The 11,906-nt window shown below is 47.5% G+C and overlaps 1 protein-coding gene across 6 annotated transcripts in view; it reads right to left on the minus strand.

The window, feature by feature from the left end:
• Window positions 1–10,994, minus strand: part of RALGPS1 (Ral GEF with PH domain and SH3 binding motif 1) — a 254,050-nt gene extending 243,056 nt beyond the window's left edge. For 5 of the 6 annotated variants that reach the window (XM_072124780.1, XM_072124779.1, XM_072124778.1 and 2 more), the window contains exon 1: window positions 10,850–10,994. The gene's annotated coding sequence lies outside the window, so the exon portion shown is untranslated. Of the gene's footprint in view, window positions 1–4,424; window positions 4,469–10,849 lie in introns of all 6 variants that reach the window. The other variant, XM_072124775.1, reaches the window with a different exon arrangement.
• Window positions 10,995–11,906: the final 912 nt, after the last annotated feature.

Here is an 11,906-nt window from a genome sequence, read left to right on the forward strand (position 1 = left end):
TAAAATGCATCTGAAGTGAGTAGCCTCCGATCTGTAAAGTCCTCGTCAGTGGAAAGTAAAATATTACGCATGAAGGACAGGTAACAATGCTCTCCCCCTGGCGCTGGTCAATGCCTCATTGTTTGCTCCTTTCAACACACAGATGAAGTTCAGCTTCCAAAAACTCAGCCAAAAAAATGTTCTCAGGCAAGAGGACAATATAGCAGCCAGAGGCGGCCGTGCGTTCTTCCAGGAGCTTCACTTGTGCAGAAAGGTCTGTCTGTAACTAGGGGTCGTCTGTAAGTCCGGTGTAAGTCGGGGACCATCTGCTTGTACATGAAAAACAAGTTTGAGCAAGAAGCCTACAAGGGATTATGGCATAAGGGGTCCTTTAAATAAAGATTGAAAAGGAGGTCCCCAAATAAAACCCCATTCTATGAACCAGAATAAAGTTGAGAAAGACTTCTCCTTCATATGAAATGGACAAGATTTAAAAATGAAAAACTTTAATTTTGGCACAACAGGTTGGTAATTGGTAGGAAACAAGATGCTACGCCTATATCTCCAGAGATCAGCAACTTCTAGCCGACCTTAGGTGGCAACTCACCAAACAAATTCTCCCGAAAAACGGAACAATTGTGACTGGTGCCAATTATATATAATAAAAGTGCAATTTCACAGGCTACAAAAGGTTGAGTATCTCAGCAACAAAACTAAACAAATGTATGGGGGGGGGGGGACAAAACTGCAGCCAGTGGTAGAGGCGGTGGAGAGGGGGAATATGCTGCAGCCAGTGGTAGAGGCGGTAGAGAGGGGGAATGTGCTGCAGCCAGTGGTAGAGGCGGTAGAGAGGGGGAATGTGCTGCAGCCAGTGGTAGAGGCGGTAGAGAGGGGGAATGTGCTGCAGCCAGTGGTAGAGACGGTGGAGAGGGGGAATGTGCTGCAGCCAGTGGTAGAGACGATGGAGAGGGGAATATGCTGCAGCCAGTGGTAGAGGCGGTAGAGAGGGGGAATGTGCTGCAGCCAGTGGTAGAGACGGTGGAGAGGGGGAATGTGCTGCAGCCAGTGGTAGAGATGGTGGAGAGGGGGAATGTGCTGCAGCAAGTGGTAGAGACGATGGAGGGGGGAATGTGCTGCAGCAAGTGGTAGAGACGATGGAGGGGGGAATGTGCTGCAGCCAGTGGTAGAGACGATGGAGAGGAGGAATATGCTGCAGCAAGTGGTAGAGACGGTGGAGAGGGAGAATATGCTGCAGCCAGTGGTAGAGACGGTGGAGAGGAGGAATATGCTGCAGCCAGTGGTAGAGACGGTGGAGAGGAGGAATATGCTGCAGCCAGTGGTAGAGACGGTGGAGAGGAGGAATATGCTGCAGCCAGTGGTAGAGACGGTGGAGAGGAGGAATATGCTGCAGCCAGTGGTAGAGACGGTGGAGAGGAGGAATATGCTGCAGCCAGTGGTAGAGACGGTGGAGAGGGGGAATATGCTGCAGCCAGTGGTAGAGACGGTGGAGAGGGGGAATGTGCTGCAGCCAGTGGTAGAGGCGGTAGAGAGGGGGAATGTGCTGCAGCCAGTGGTAGAGACGGTGGAGAGGAGGAATATGCTGCAGCCAGTGGTAGAGACAGTGGAGAGGAGGAATATGCTGCAGCCAGTGGTAGAGACGATGGAGAGGGGGAATGTGCTGCAGCCAGTGGTAGAGACGATGGAGAGGGGGAATATGCTGCAGCCAGTGGTAGAGACGGTGGAGAGGGGGAATATGCTGCAGCCAGTGCTAGAGACGATGGAGAGGGGGAATGTGCTGCAGCAAGTGGTAGAGACGATGGAGAGGGGGAATATGCTGCAGCCAGTAGTAGAGGCGGTGGAGAGGGGAAATGTGCTGCAGCCAGTGGTAGAGGCGATGGAGAGGGGGAATATGCTGCAGCCAGTGGAAGAGACGGTGGAGAGGGGGAATGTGCTGCAGCCAGTGGTAGAGATGGTGGAGAGGAGGAATATGTTGCAGCCAGTGGTAGAGACGTTGGAGAGGAGGAATGTTCTGCAGCCAGTGGAAGAGAAGGTGGACAGGAGGAATATCCTGCAGTCAGTGGTAGAGACAGTGGAGAGGAGGAATATGCTGCAGCCAGTGGTAGAGATAGTGGAGAGGAGGAATATGCTGCAGCCAGTGGTAGAGACAGTGGAGAGGAGGAATATGCTGCAGCCAGTGGTAGAGACAGTGGAGAGGAGGAATATGCTGCAGCCAGTGGTAGAGACAGTGGAGAGGAGGAATGTTCTGCAGCCAGTGGTACAGACGGTGGAGAGGAGGAATATGCTGCAGCCAGTGGTACAGACAGTGGAGAGGAGGAATATGCTGCAGCCAGTGGTACAGACGGAGGAGAGGAGGAATATGCTGCAGCCAGTGGTACAGACAGTGGAGAGGAGGAATATGCTGCAGCCAGTGGTACAGACAGTGGAGAGGAGGAATATGCTGCAGCTAGTGGTACAGACGGTGGAGAGGAGGAATATGCTGCAGCTAGTGGTACAGACGGTGGAGAGGGGGAATGTGCTGCAGCCAGACTGGCTGAAGACTCAAGCGGGAAAAGTCTGAGTAGTGGCCTTACACTACAAGTGGTGATATCATGTCATCAGATCTAATTCAATCACAGGTCAGTCCTCTAGATAAATCACATGTCCTCACAAGTGACTGGACAACGGTCACAGAATCCTAAAAACCTGATCCCCCCCTCCCCGACTAAGATAACGTGTCCCTGCAAATAAGACAAGTCGCCTTTCTACTTCCTCCAAGTCCTTCAGATGATCCTGTTTAGCTCTTCCATAATTAAATTATGACACGACGAGCGAAGAACAAAATCTCCTTCACAGAAACATTTTTCCTCAATGTCAAAACCACGGATGACGGACATCATCTTCATTCTAGGTGGAACCGGCGCATTCCTGACGCGACGCAAGGCAAGAAAACCTACAAGTATCTAAGAAAGGAAACCAAACAGAAACTGTATACAGAAAACACACAATATGATCACAACCGTGTAATCTGTGCTAGGTGTACACAACAATCACATGAGACGTTGTCTTTTCCTACTTACTATACGTAGGGTCTGAGGAGTTTTAGAGAAACTTTATTTAAAGGGAACCCGTCACCACATTTTTCACAAATATAACTAGTGACAGGTTCCTATAGAGCCCTAATAACTGTCTGACCCCCTTCTTTTAGATAAAAATTGTTTCCCCATATAATCAGAGTTATAAACGTGCCTGGCATCTAGGGATCTATAGAGCGAGTCAAGGGGTGTGTCCTAATGTCATGTGACCAGCGTGACATCATCACAGGTCCTTTAGCCTCTTAACATTAGCAAACTTTACCCCATGTGCATGTCTAAACACATAAAAAATCACAGCATGCCTGAATGGACCTCCTCTCCACGTAGGTTGCTGTGATTTCATGTGATATGATAGGCTGTGATTTCATGTGATATATTCTTGGTGTACAGTTTGCTAATGTTAGGAGGCTAAAGGACCTGTGATGATGTCACCTTGGTCACATGACATGCAGAGAAAGCATGGGGAGGAGCTGCTGAATTCTGCCTGAGGAGGCCACTCTCATCTCGACTCGCTGTAGATATCCTTGGACACTAGATAAAATTATAAAGTTGAATATATGGGATTTTGAGGTGAGCAATTTTTATCAAAAAGAGGGTTGTCAGTTAGTTACTATGGCTCTATGGGAACCTGTCAGTAGCTGTATTGGTGAAAAAAGTGTTGACAGGTTGCCTTTGAACAAGGTCCAAAATTTCAGGACGCCATGCAAGTTGGGGTCTCTTAAATTGTTCATGGACTTGGAAAAATGGCCGACACAGTGCTCAACTACATTGGACCTTACAAATTCAGTTCTCATAAATGGGTGGAACATGAATGGTACATACTCACAAGAAAAACTATATCTTCAACAACCTTGCACCCCGGCCCAGAAGATTAATAAAACAATCCTTACTTATAGGTGGACATATAATCTATACATTGCAGACTTGTGCCAGTTACGTCCATGAATACTACATGACCAAACCTTTAGTCTATTTATGTATCCTGACAGTAGTGCTGAGGTCTAACCCCTGACCCCTGATAATGGACCATTACTTATCAGACCTAGCATACATCTATATTATAATTTTGGGGTCTTAGACAAGTCAATAACCCTTCCTAAAATATTCCCTCACCTGAATTATATATTCTTTGTCTGAATTAAATTGTATCATAATATACTGGGATCGATAGAAAATTTTAAACGATCAATTTACTGTTCTGCAAAAAAAAAAAGTTTTAAAACAGACTATATTTATTAGGTGGACACCCATACAGAACTATTTGTGGTTTTATGGATGTAGTCCATCTGTGTAGTGACTCTTCTATGGTTGGACATGTGGAGCGCTCCCTGTTATCTCACAATGTGGACTGACCTTCAGGAGAGTAAACGTATGAGCTGCACTCAGGGGAACTTTCACTGCAAGAAAAAAAAAAAACACTCTCACTATAGTTTTTACAAGTCAGTGGAATATCACATATCACTTGGTTTGGTATCGCTCCTCTCACCACATGTGCAGAGCTCCTTTCAGTCATGGGTCAGCGACATGTATAATAATCACAATCATTAGTCTCATAAAAGTAACAATTAGACATTCTAACAAACTTCACACTCCCAAAAAAGAGGATTTATTCAAACCCCACTTTTCCAGTCTCACATTGACCACAACCAGTATCCTACAGCTTTCCTGTATGGCCGGAATCTCACACATATCCCATCGATATCCGGAGAAACTAATTTGAAGCAGAAACTGATTTAGAATCTGAAGAATTAAAGTCTGCATATTTTGGGAGTGAAATTCAACCATCCACTAAAGTTGATTCCAATTATAGCACCCCACGCAAAAAATCCGGTCACAAGCTGCTCGTCGTGATAGGATTACCCTGTTTGTAAACATTCAGAAAAAAAATTCCAAAATGCACAATTCCAAAATAGAAACAAAAAAGCTTACTCCAGCTCCAGGGGGGTTCTCCGCTTTCCTGGTGACCCATCAGGTCAGAAAAGAAGACATCAAAAGTGGTCTGGACTCTTGTGATAGGGATGTAATATTACCACTATACAAGGCACTGGTTCGGCCTCACCTGGAATATGCTGTCCAGTTCTGGGCACCGGTCCATAAAAAGGATGCCCTGGAACTGGAGAGGGTTCAACGTAGAGCCACAAAAATGATAAGGGGTATGGAGGGTCTCAGTTATGAGGAAAGATTAAAACAACTAGATTTATTTAGTCTGGAAAAGAGACGACTACGAGGGGACATGATTAATTCATACAAATATATGAATGGTCCATACAAAAAATATGGTGGCAAATTGTTCCAGATTAAATCAAATCAAAAGACGAGGGGGCACTGTCTCCACCTGGAGAAAACAAGGTTTAATCACCAGAGACGACAGGGCTTTTTTACTATGAGAACTGTCAATCTGCAGAATAGCCAAGCTCAGGCTCTGGTCACAGCAGGGACAGCAGAGAGCTTCAAGAAGGGTCTAGATGCCTTTTTACACCTAAATAACATTGATGGTTATGTTATATAGAATTGTTTCCCATGAATCTCATCCCTTCCCTTCCTTGGTTGAACTTGATGGACATGTGTCTTTTTTTATTCAACCGTATAAACTATGATCTAAGTACATCATGTACATAATAACCAAGCCAATCCCTGGTCAGACATGACAGCAGTCACATGCTCCGTGTATCCAGTATTATCACTCCCGTTTCGGATAGGACCTCTTGTTCTGGACCAATGTGTTACAAAGAAGTTACTACATTAGTAATCTTAGCAGCTCCAGATAGACACATGTGTCATAGACTGTCATCAACTAATATGGCAGATGATAACATATGTATCTTATTCCTTAAACACGGACACTGTAGCATAGACACAAAGTAACAAAACTCATCTCATCAGTGATCAGCTCCAAGGGACACAAAGGAGGTGTAACGTTGGTGCAGATATAGAAATCTGTTTATGATAACCTGCGTTACATTGATCAAGAGTTAAAGACATTTTAGGCACTTTTACAACTCGTACATCAGATGGTCATGGCCTGACAGTAGTGGACGTGGCACGACTTGCACCAAAAAGAAACCATTGTTTTTTGGCATAAAACTAAGCCAAGAAACACAGAGTACAAAGTCCTACAAATAGAGTTAATTAATAAATAGAGAGTTCAATATAAACGTTAAACTTTTCATTCAGCCTCAATAATTCTACAATTCATATCCCAAAAATCACTGAAAAATGATTTGGTCAATACCTCACACAGACCAACATTGTTTTACCTCTAACAAGGGAAGGAGGAGGATGAGGAGGGTGCATTGCCAAATTTGCAGGTGCATCCCGGCCCAATGACCCCTTGCTGGGGAGAGTACGGCCACACATTGTTGTATTATCGGGCAGGAGGAATACATTGTCATATCTATAAGTGTCAGCGCCCCTCTTCAGCCTCTTCAGGCTACAATGTGATATAATGTAATATAATGCTCCGTGCCGCTACACTACATGCACAATGATTCACAATATAAAATCATACAGTGCACATCTACAGTAGATAAAATAACACACCCCAGGAACAGGGGTAATGCAGGGGGGATTGAAGGATGTATCTGGGGGAGGAGGAGGGGGTCTGCAGGAATAGATTTGGTTTGTAAGGGATGTTCTAGGGACGCATGTCTACAATAAGCAGAGAGAGAACAGAGGGATGATAACGTGTGCGGCCAGGGGTGAGGAGATGGAGGAGGATGGAGAGGGATGTCTCAAGGATGAGAGCAGCAGACGTTGTATGTACAGGAAGGGGGACGCTGCCCAAATCAGGGGGCTGCAGGGACGTCTCCACATCTATAATACACAGGCCGGCATGGAGGAGGAGGCCAGCGCCATGCATGTGTATCACAGGGGTATGGGTGCCAGCGTGAGGGAGGTGGGGGTATGGCAGGGGATATGTCAGTACATGGTATCTATAGGGGTGCTATAGGAGGGAGGTGCGAGCATAGCTGGAGATATATCTGTACATGTTATCTATAGGGGTGCTGTAGGAGGGAGGTGGGGTATGGCTGGGGATATGTCTGCACATGTTATCTATAGGGGTGCAGTAGGAGGGAGGTGGAGGTATGGCTGGGGATATGTCTGCATTTGTTATCTATAGGGGTGCTGTAGGAGGGAGGTGGAGGTATGGCTGGGGATATGTCTGCATTTGTTATCTATAGGGGTGCTGTAGGAGGGAGGTGGAGGTATGGCTGGGGATATGTCCGTACATGGTATCTATAGGGGTGCTGTAGGAGGGAGGTGGAGGTATGGCTGGGGATATGTCTGCACATGTTATCTATAGGGGTGCAGTAGGAGGGAGGTGGAGGTATGGCTGGGGATATGTCTGCATTTGTTATCTATAGGGGTGCTGTAGGAGGGAGGTGGAGGTATGGCTGGGGATATGTCTGCACTTGTTATCTATAGGGGTGCTGTAGGAGGGAGGTGGGGTATGGCTGGGGATATGTCTGCATTTGTTATCTATAGGGGTGCTGTAGGAGGGAGGTGGAGGTATGGCTGGGGATATGTCCGTACATGGTATCTATAGGGGTGCTGTAGGAGGGAGGTGGAGGTATGGCTGGGGATATGTCTGCACATGTTATCTATAGGGGTGCAGTAGGAGGGAGGTGGAGGTATGGCTGGGGATATGTCTGCATTTGTTATCTATAGGGGTGCTGTAGGAGGGAGGTGGAGGTATGGCTGGGGATATGTCCGTACATGGTGTCTATAGGGGTGCAGTAGGAGGGAGGTGGAGGTATGGCTGGGGATATGTCTGCATTTGTTATCTATAGGGGTGCAGTAGGAGGGAGGTGGAGGTATGGCTGGGGATATGTCTGCATTTGTTATCTATAGGGGTGCTGTAGGAGGGAGGTGGAGGTATGGCTGGGGACCTGTCTGCACTTGTTATCTATAGGGGTGCAGTAGGAGGGAGGTGGGGTATGGCTGGGGATATGTCTGCACATAGTATCTATAGGGGTGCAGTAGGAGGGAGGTGGAGGTAAGGCTGGGGATATGTCTGTACATGGCATCTATAGGTGTTCTATAGGAGGGAGGTGGGGGTAAGGCTGGGGATATGTCTGTACATGGCATCTATAGGGGTGCTGTAGGAGGGAGGTGGGGGTATGGCTGGGGATATGTCCGTACATGGTATCTATAGGGGTGCTGTAGGAGGGAGGTGGGGGTATGGCAGGGGATATGTCTGTACATGGTATCTATAGGGGTGCAGTAGGAGGGAGGTGGGGGTATGGCAGGGGATATGTCTGTACATGGTATCTATAGGGGTGCTGTAGGAGGGAGGTGGGTTACGGCTGGGGATATGTCTGTACATAGTATCTATAGGGGTGCTGTAGGAGGGAGGTGGGGGTATGGCTGAGGTATAGCTGGGGATATATCTGTACATGGTACCTAAAAGGGTGCTTTTTTAGGGTGCCTAAATACAGAATATGGGTTGTCCATCCATAGAAAGTACTGCAAGAGGATATATAGAACCATTTTAGGTGATGGCAGTTTGGTACCTGAAATATATGGGGGACCTTATAAAAAGATGGAGTACAGGGCTGTACCAATCGCAGAATGGGAGTTATAGAGGCTGGGTCTGAGGTGGTGTACATAGTTAAGGGTATATGTAGGGGTGCATTGGCATGTATGTATATATCAGGAGGGCACATTGTGTGTATATACTGTACAGGCAGCTTGCGGGGCTGTATACTTTTAGAGAAGGGGCTGCAGGGGCGATGTTATGTTTAGAAGTTATGAGGTAAATGAAAAGGGCTAATATATATGATATATGATAATATATATGATAAATGGGGGTGTATATATAATGAGAGGGACATTTATGAGGTAAATTTAGTAAAAGTATACATATATACTACATGGGGCAGCAGTGGGTATACACCGCAGGAGGGGGCAATTTGTCTGAGGTAAATTTTGAGGGGTTTAAATAGAAAAACACTGAGGAGTTAAATATGTATATAGAGATAATAGCAGGGGTATATAGGGCAGCGGATGTGGTATATTTATAAGTTATGAGGTAAATATGGAGGGGCAATAAGAGGGTTGATGGGGGTGTATTTATATCAGATTGGGGATACATTTGTGAGGTAAATTTTGAAGGGTTTCTTCATACGAATGTGTACATGGGGCTATACACCTTAGGAGGGGGCTATATGTGTTTCTGAGGTAAATATTGAGGATTTCAGTTGAAAAAAACACTGAGGGGAGACATACAGCAGAGGAGGGGGGTGCAGGGGGTATATATGGTAGAGGAGGGGGCTCCAGGGGGTATATATAATAGAGGGGGGGCTGCAGGGGGTATATATGGTAGAGGAGGGGGCTGTAGGGGGTATATATGGTAGAGGAGGGGGCTGCAGGGGGTATATATGGTAGAGGAGGGGGCTGAAGGGGGTATATATGGTAGTGTGGGAGGTGCAGGGGGTATATATGGTAGAGGAGGGGGCTGAAGGGGGTATATATGGTAGAGGAGGGGGGTGCAGGGGGTATATATGGTAGAGGATGGGGCTGTAGGGGGTATATATGGTAGAGGAGGGGGGTGCAGGGGGTATATATGGTAGAGGAGGGGGCTGTAGGGCGTATATATGGTAGGGGAGGGGGCTGCAGGGGGTATATATGGTAGAGGAGGGGGCTGTAGGGGGTATATATGGTGGAGGAGGGGGCTGCAGGGGGTATATATGGTAGAGGAGGGGGCTGCAGGGGGTATATATGATAGAGGAGGGGGCTGCAGGGGGTATATATGGTAGAGGAGGGGGGTGCAGGGGGTATATATGGTAGAGGAGGGGGCTGTAGGGGGTATATATGGTGGAGGAGGGGGCTGCAGGGGGTATATATGGTAGAGGAGGGGGGTGTAGGGGGTATATATGGTGGAGGAGGGGGCTGCAGGGGGTATATATGGTAGAGGAGGGGGCTGCAGGGGGTATATATGATAGAGGAGGGGGCTGCAGGGGGTATATATGGTAGAGGAGGGGGGTGCAGGGGGTATATATGGTAGAGGAGGGGGGTGCAGGGGATATATATGGTAGAGGAGGGGGCTGCAGGGGGTATATATGGTAGAGGAGGGGGGTGCAGGGGGTATATATGGTAGAGGAGGGGGGTGCAGGGGATATATATGGTAGAGGAGGGGGCTGCAGGGGGTATATATGGTAGAGGAGGGGGGTGCAGGGGGTATATATGGTAGAGAAGGGGGCTGTAGGGGGTATATATATGGTAGAGGAGGGGGCTGTAGGGGGTATATATATGGTAGAGGAGGGGGCTGTAGGGGGTATATATATGGTAGAGGAGGGGGCTGTAGGGGGTATATATATGATAGAGGAGGGGGCTGTAGGGGGTATATATATGATAGAGGAGGGGGCTGCAGGGGGTATATATGGTAGAGAAGGGGGCTGTAGGGGGTATATATATGGTAGAGGAGGGGGCTGTAGGGGGTATATATATGATAGAGGAGGGGGCTGCAGGGGGTATATATGGTAGAGGAGGGGGTGCAGGGGGTATATATGGTAGAGGAGGGGGCTGCAGGGGGTATATATGATAGAGGAGGGGGCTGCAGGGGGTATATATGGTAGAGGAAGGGGTGCAGGGGGTATATATGATAGAGGAGGGGGCTGCAGGGGGTATATATGGTAGAGGAAGGGGTGCAGGGGGTATATATGGTAGAGGGGGGGCTGCAGGGGGTATATATGATAGAGGAGGGGGCTGCAGGGGTATATATGGTAAGGGAGGGGTATGACTGATCAGGAGGTGATACATGACAGGCCCGCACTCACCTGTCCCTGGCATCGGCCTCTCCCCCTTCCGACATTTAATTCTCCACCAGGAACATGGCAGTTCCGACACATTGAGCCCGACTTCAGGAAGCGTCAGGTGCAGCGATGATGGACAGCGGCGCCTACCAATCAGCGGCGGCGTTCCAACAGCACAACAACGGAGCCACCAGTGAGAGGCGGCAGGGGGCGGGAGTATGTAAATACTGGGCTCCGGAGCAGTGCGCAGGTGCTCGCTGGCGGCAGGAGGAGGATGAGGAGGATGAGGAGGAGGTGATGGGGATGGGGATTTTGTCTGCAGTGATGAGGCTTCTCCTGTACAAGGAGCAGACAATGGAGAGGCCTGGCACCTCTCCCCGGGGCTGCCCATCACCGCTGCCAGGGCATTAACCCCTCAGGGACTGCAGCCTAGCAGTGAATCTTCTCTACATTAATGCAAAATTCTGTCATATTTCATTATCGAGATATATTTTATCTTCATTTAAATCTTTAGGATACAAAATTCCAGCTCCCCCTCTTTGGAGTGATAGTATAAAATTCAGCTACCGGCAAACACAACTAGGTGGCGCTAATTGCGTACAATAGGGTAGATCCTTGAATAATTTCACTCACTCCTTCAAGGAGGGTCCAAACGCATCGGAAGTGATTACAACAAAGTCATCATCCACAAGACAACACTGGTCACTTGTCATTCATGTACCAATGAGGCCAGTGGATCCCCGAGCGCTCTCATTAATGTCATCACTTCCATTCTCGAAAATCCCAGGGCCCAGACCCTACATCTCTGTCTATTACCCTTATATATGAACTTTAATTTGCCAAAAACAAAGATATTTAAAGAGGTTGAAATACATGGCTCCTTTCTTCCAAACACAGCGCCTCCACGTGACCACGGTTTGAGCTGCATAAAGATAAATGGAGCCATGTTTTTTAACCTCCAAACAACACCTTTAAGTGCTGTCTATTATTAGAGTGAATTTTGGGGACTAACTCAGTAATTTGGGATTGTTCGATTTTTTTTTTTTATGTTATGTAGAGGCAAGAATACATTATAAGCACA

This window comes from Engystomops pustulosus, chromosome 9 (assembly GCF_040894005.1).
Source record: "Engystomops pustulosus chromosome 9, aEngPut4.maternal, whole genome shotgun sequence".
Taxonomy (NCBI): domain Eukaryota; kingdom Metazoa; phylum Chordata; class Amphibia; order Anura; family Leptodactylidae; genus Engystomops; species Engystomops pustulosus.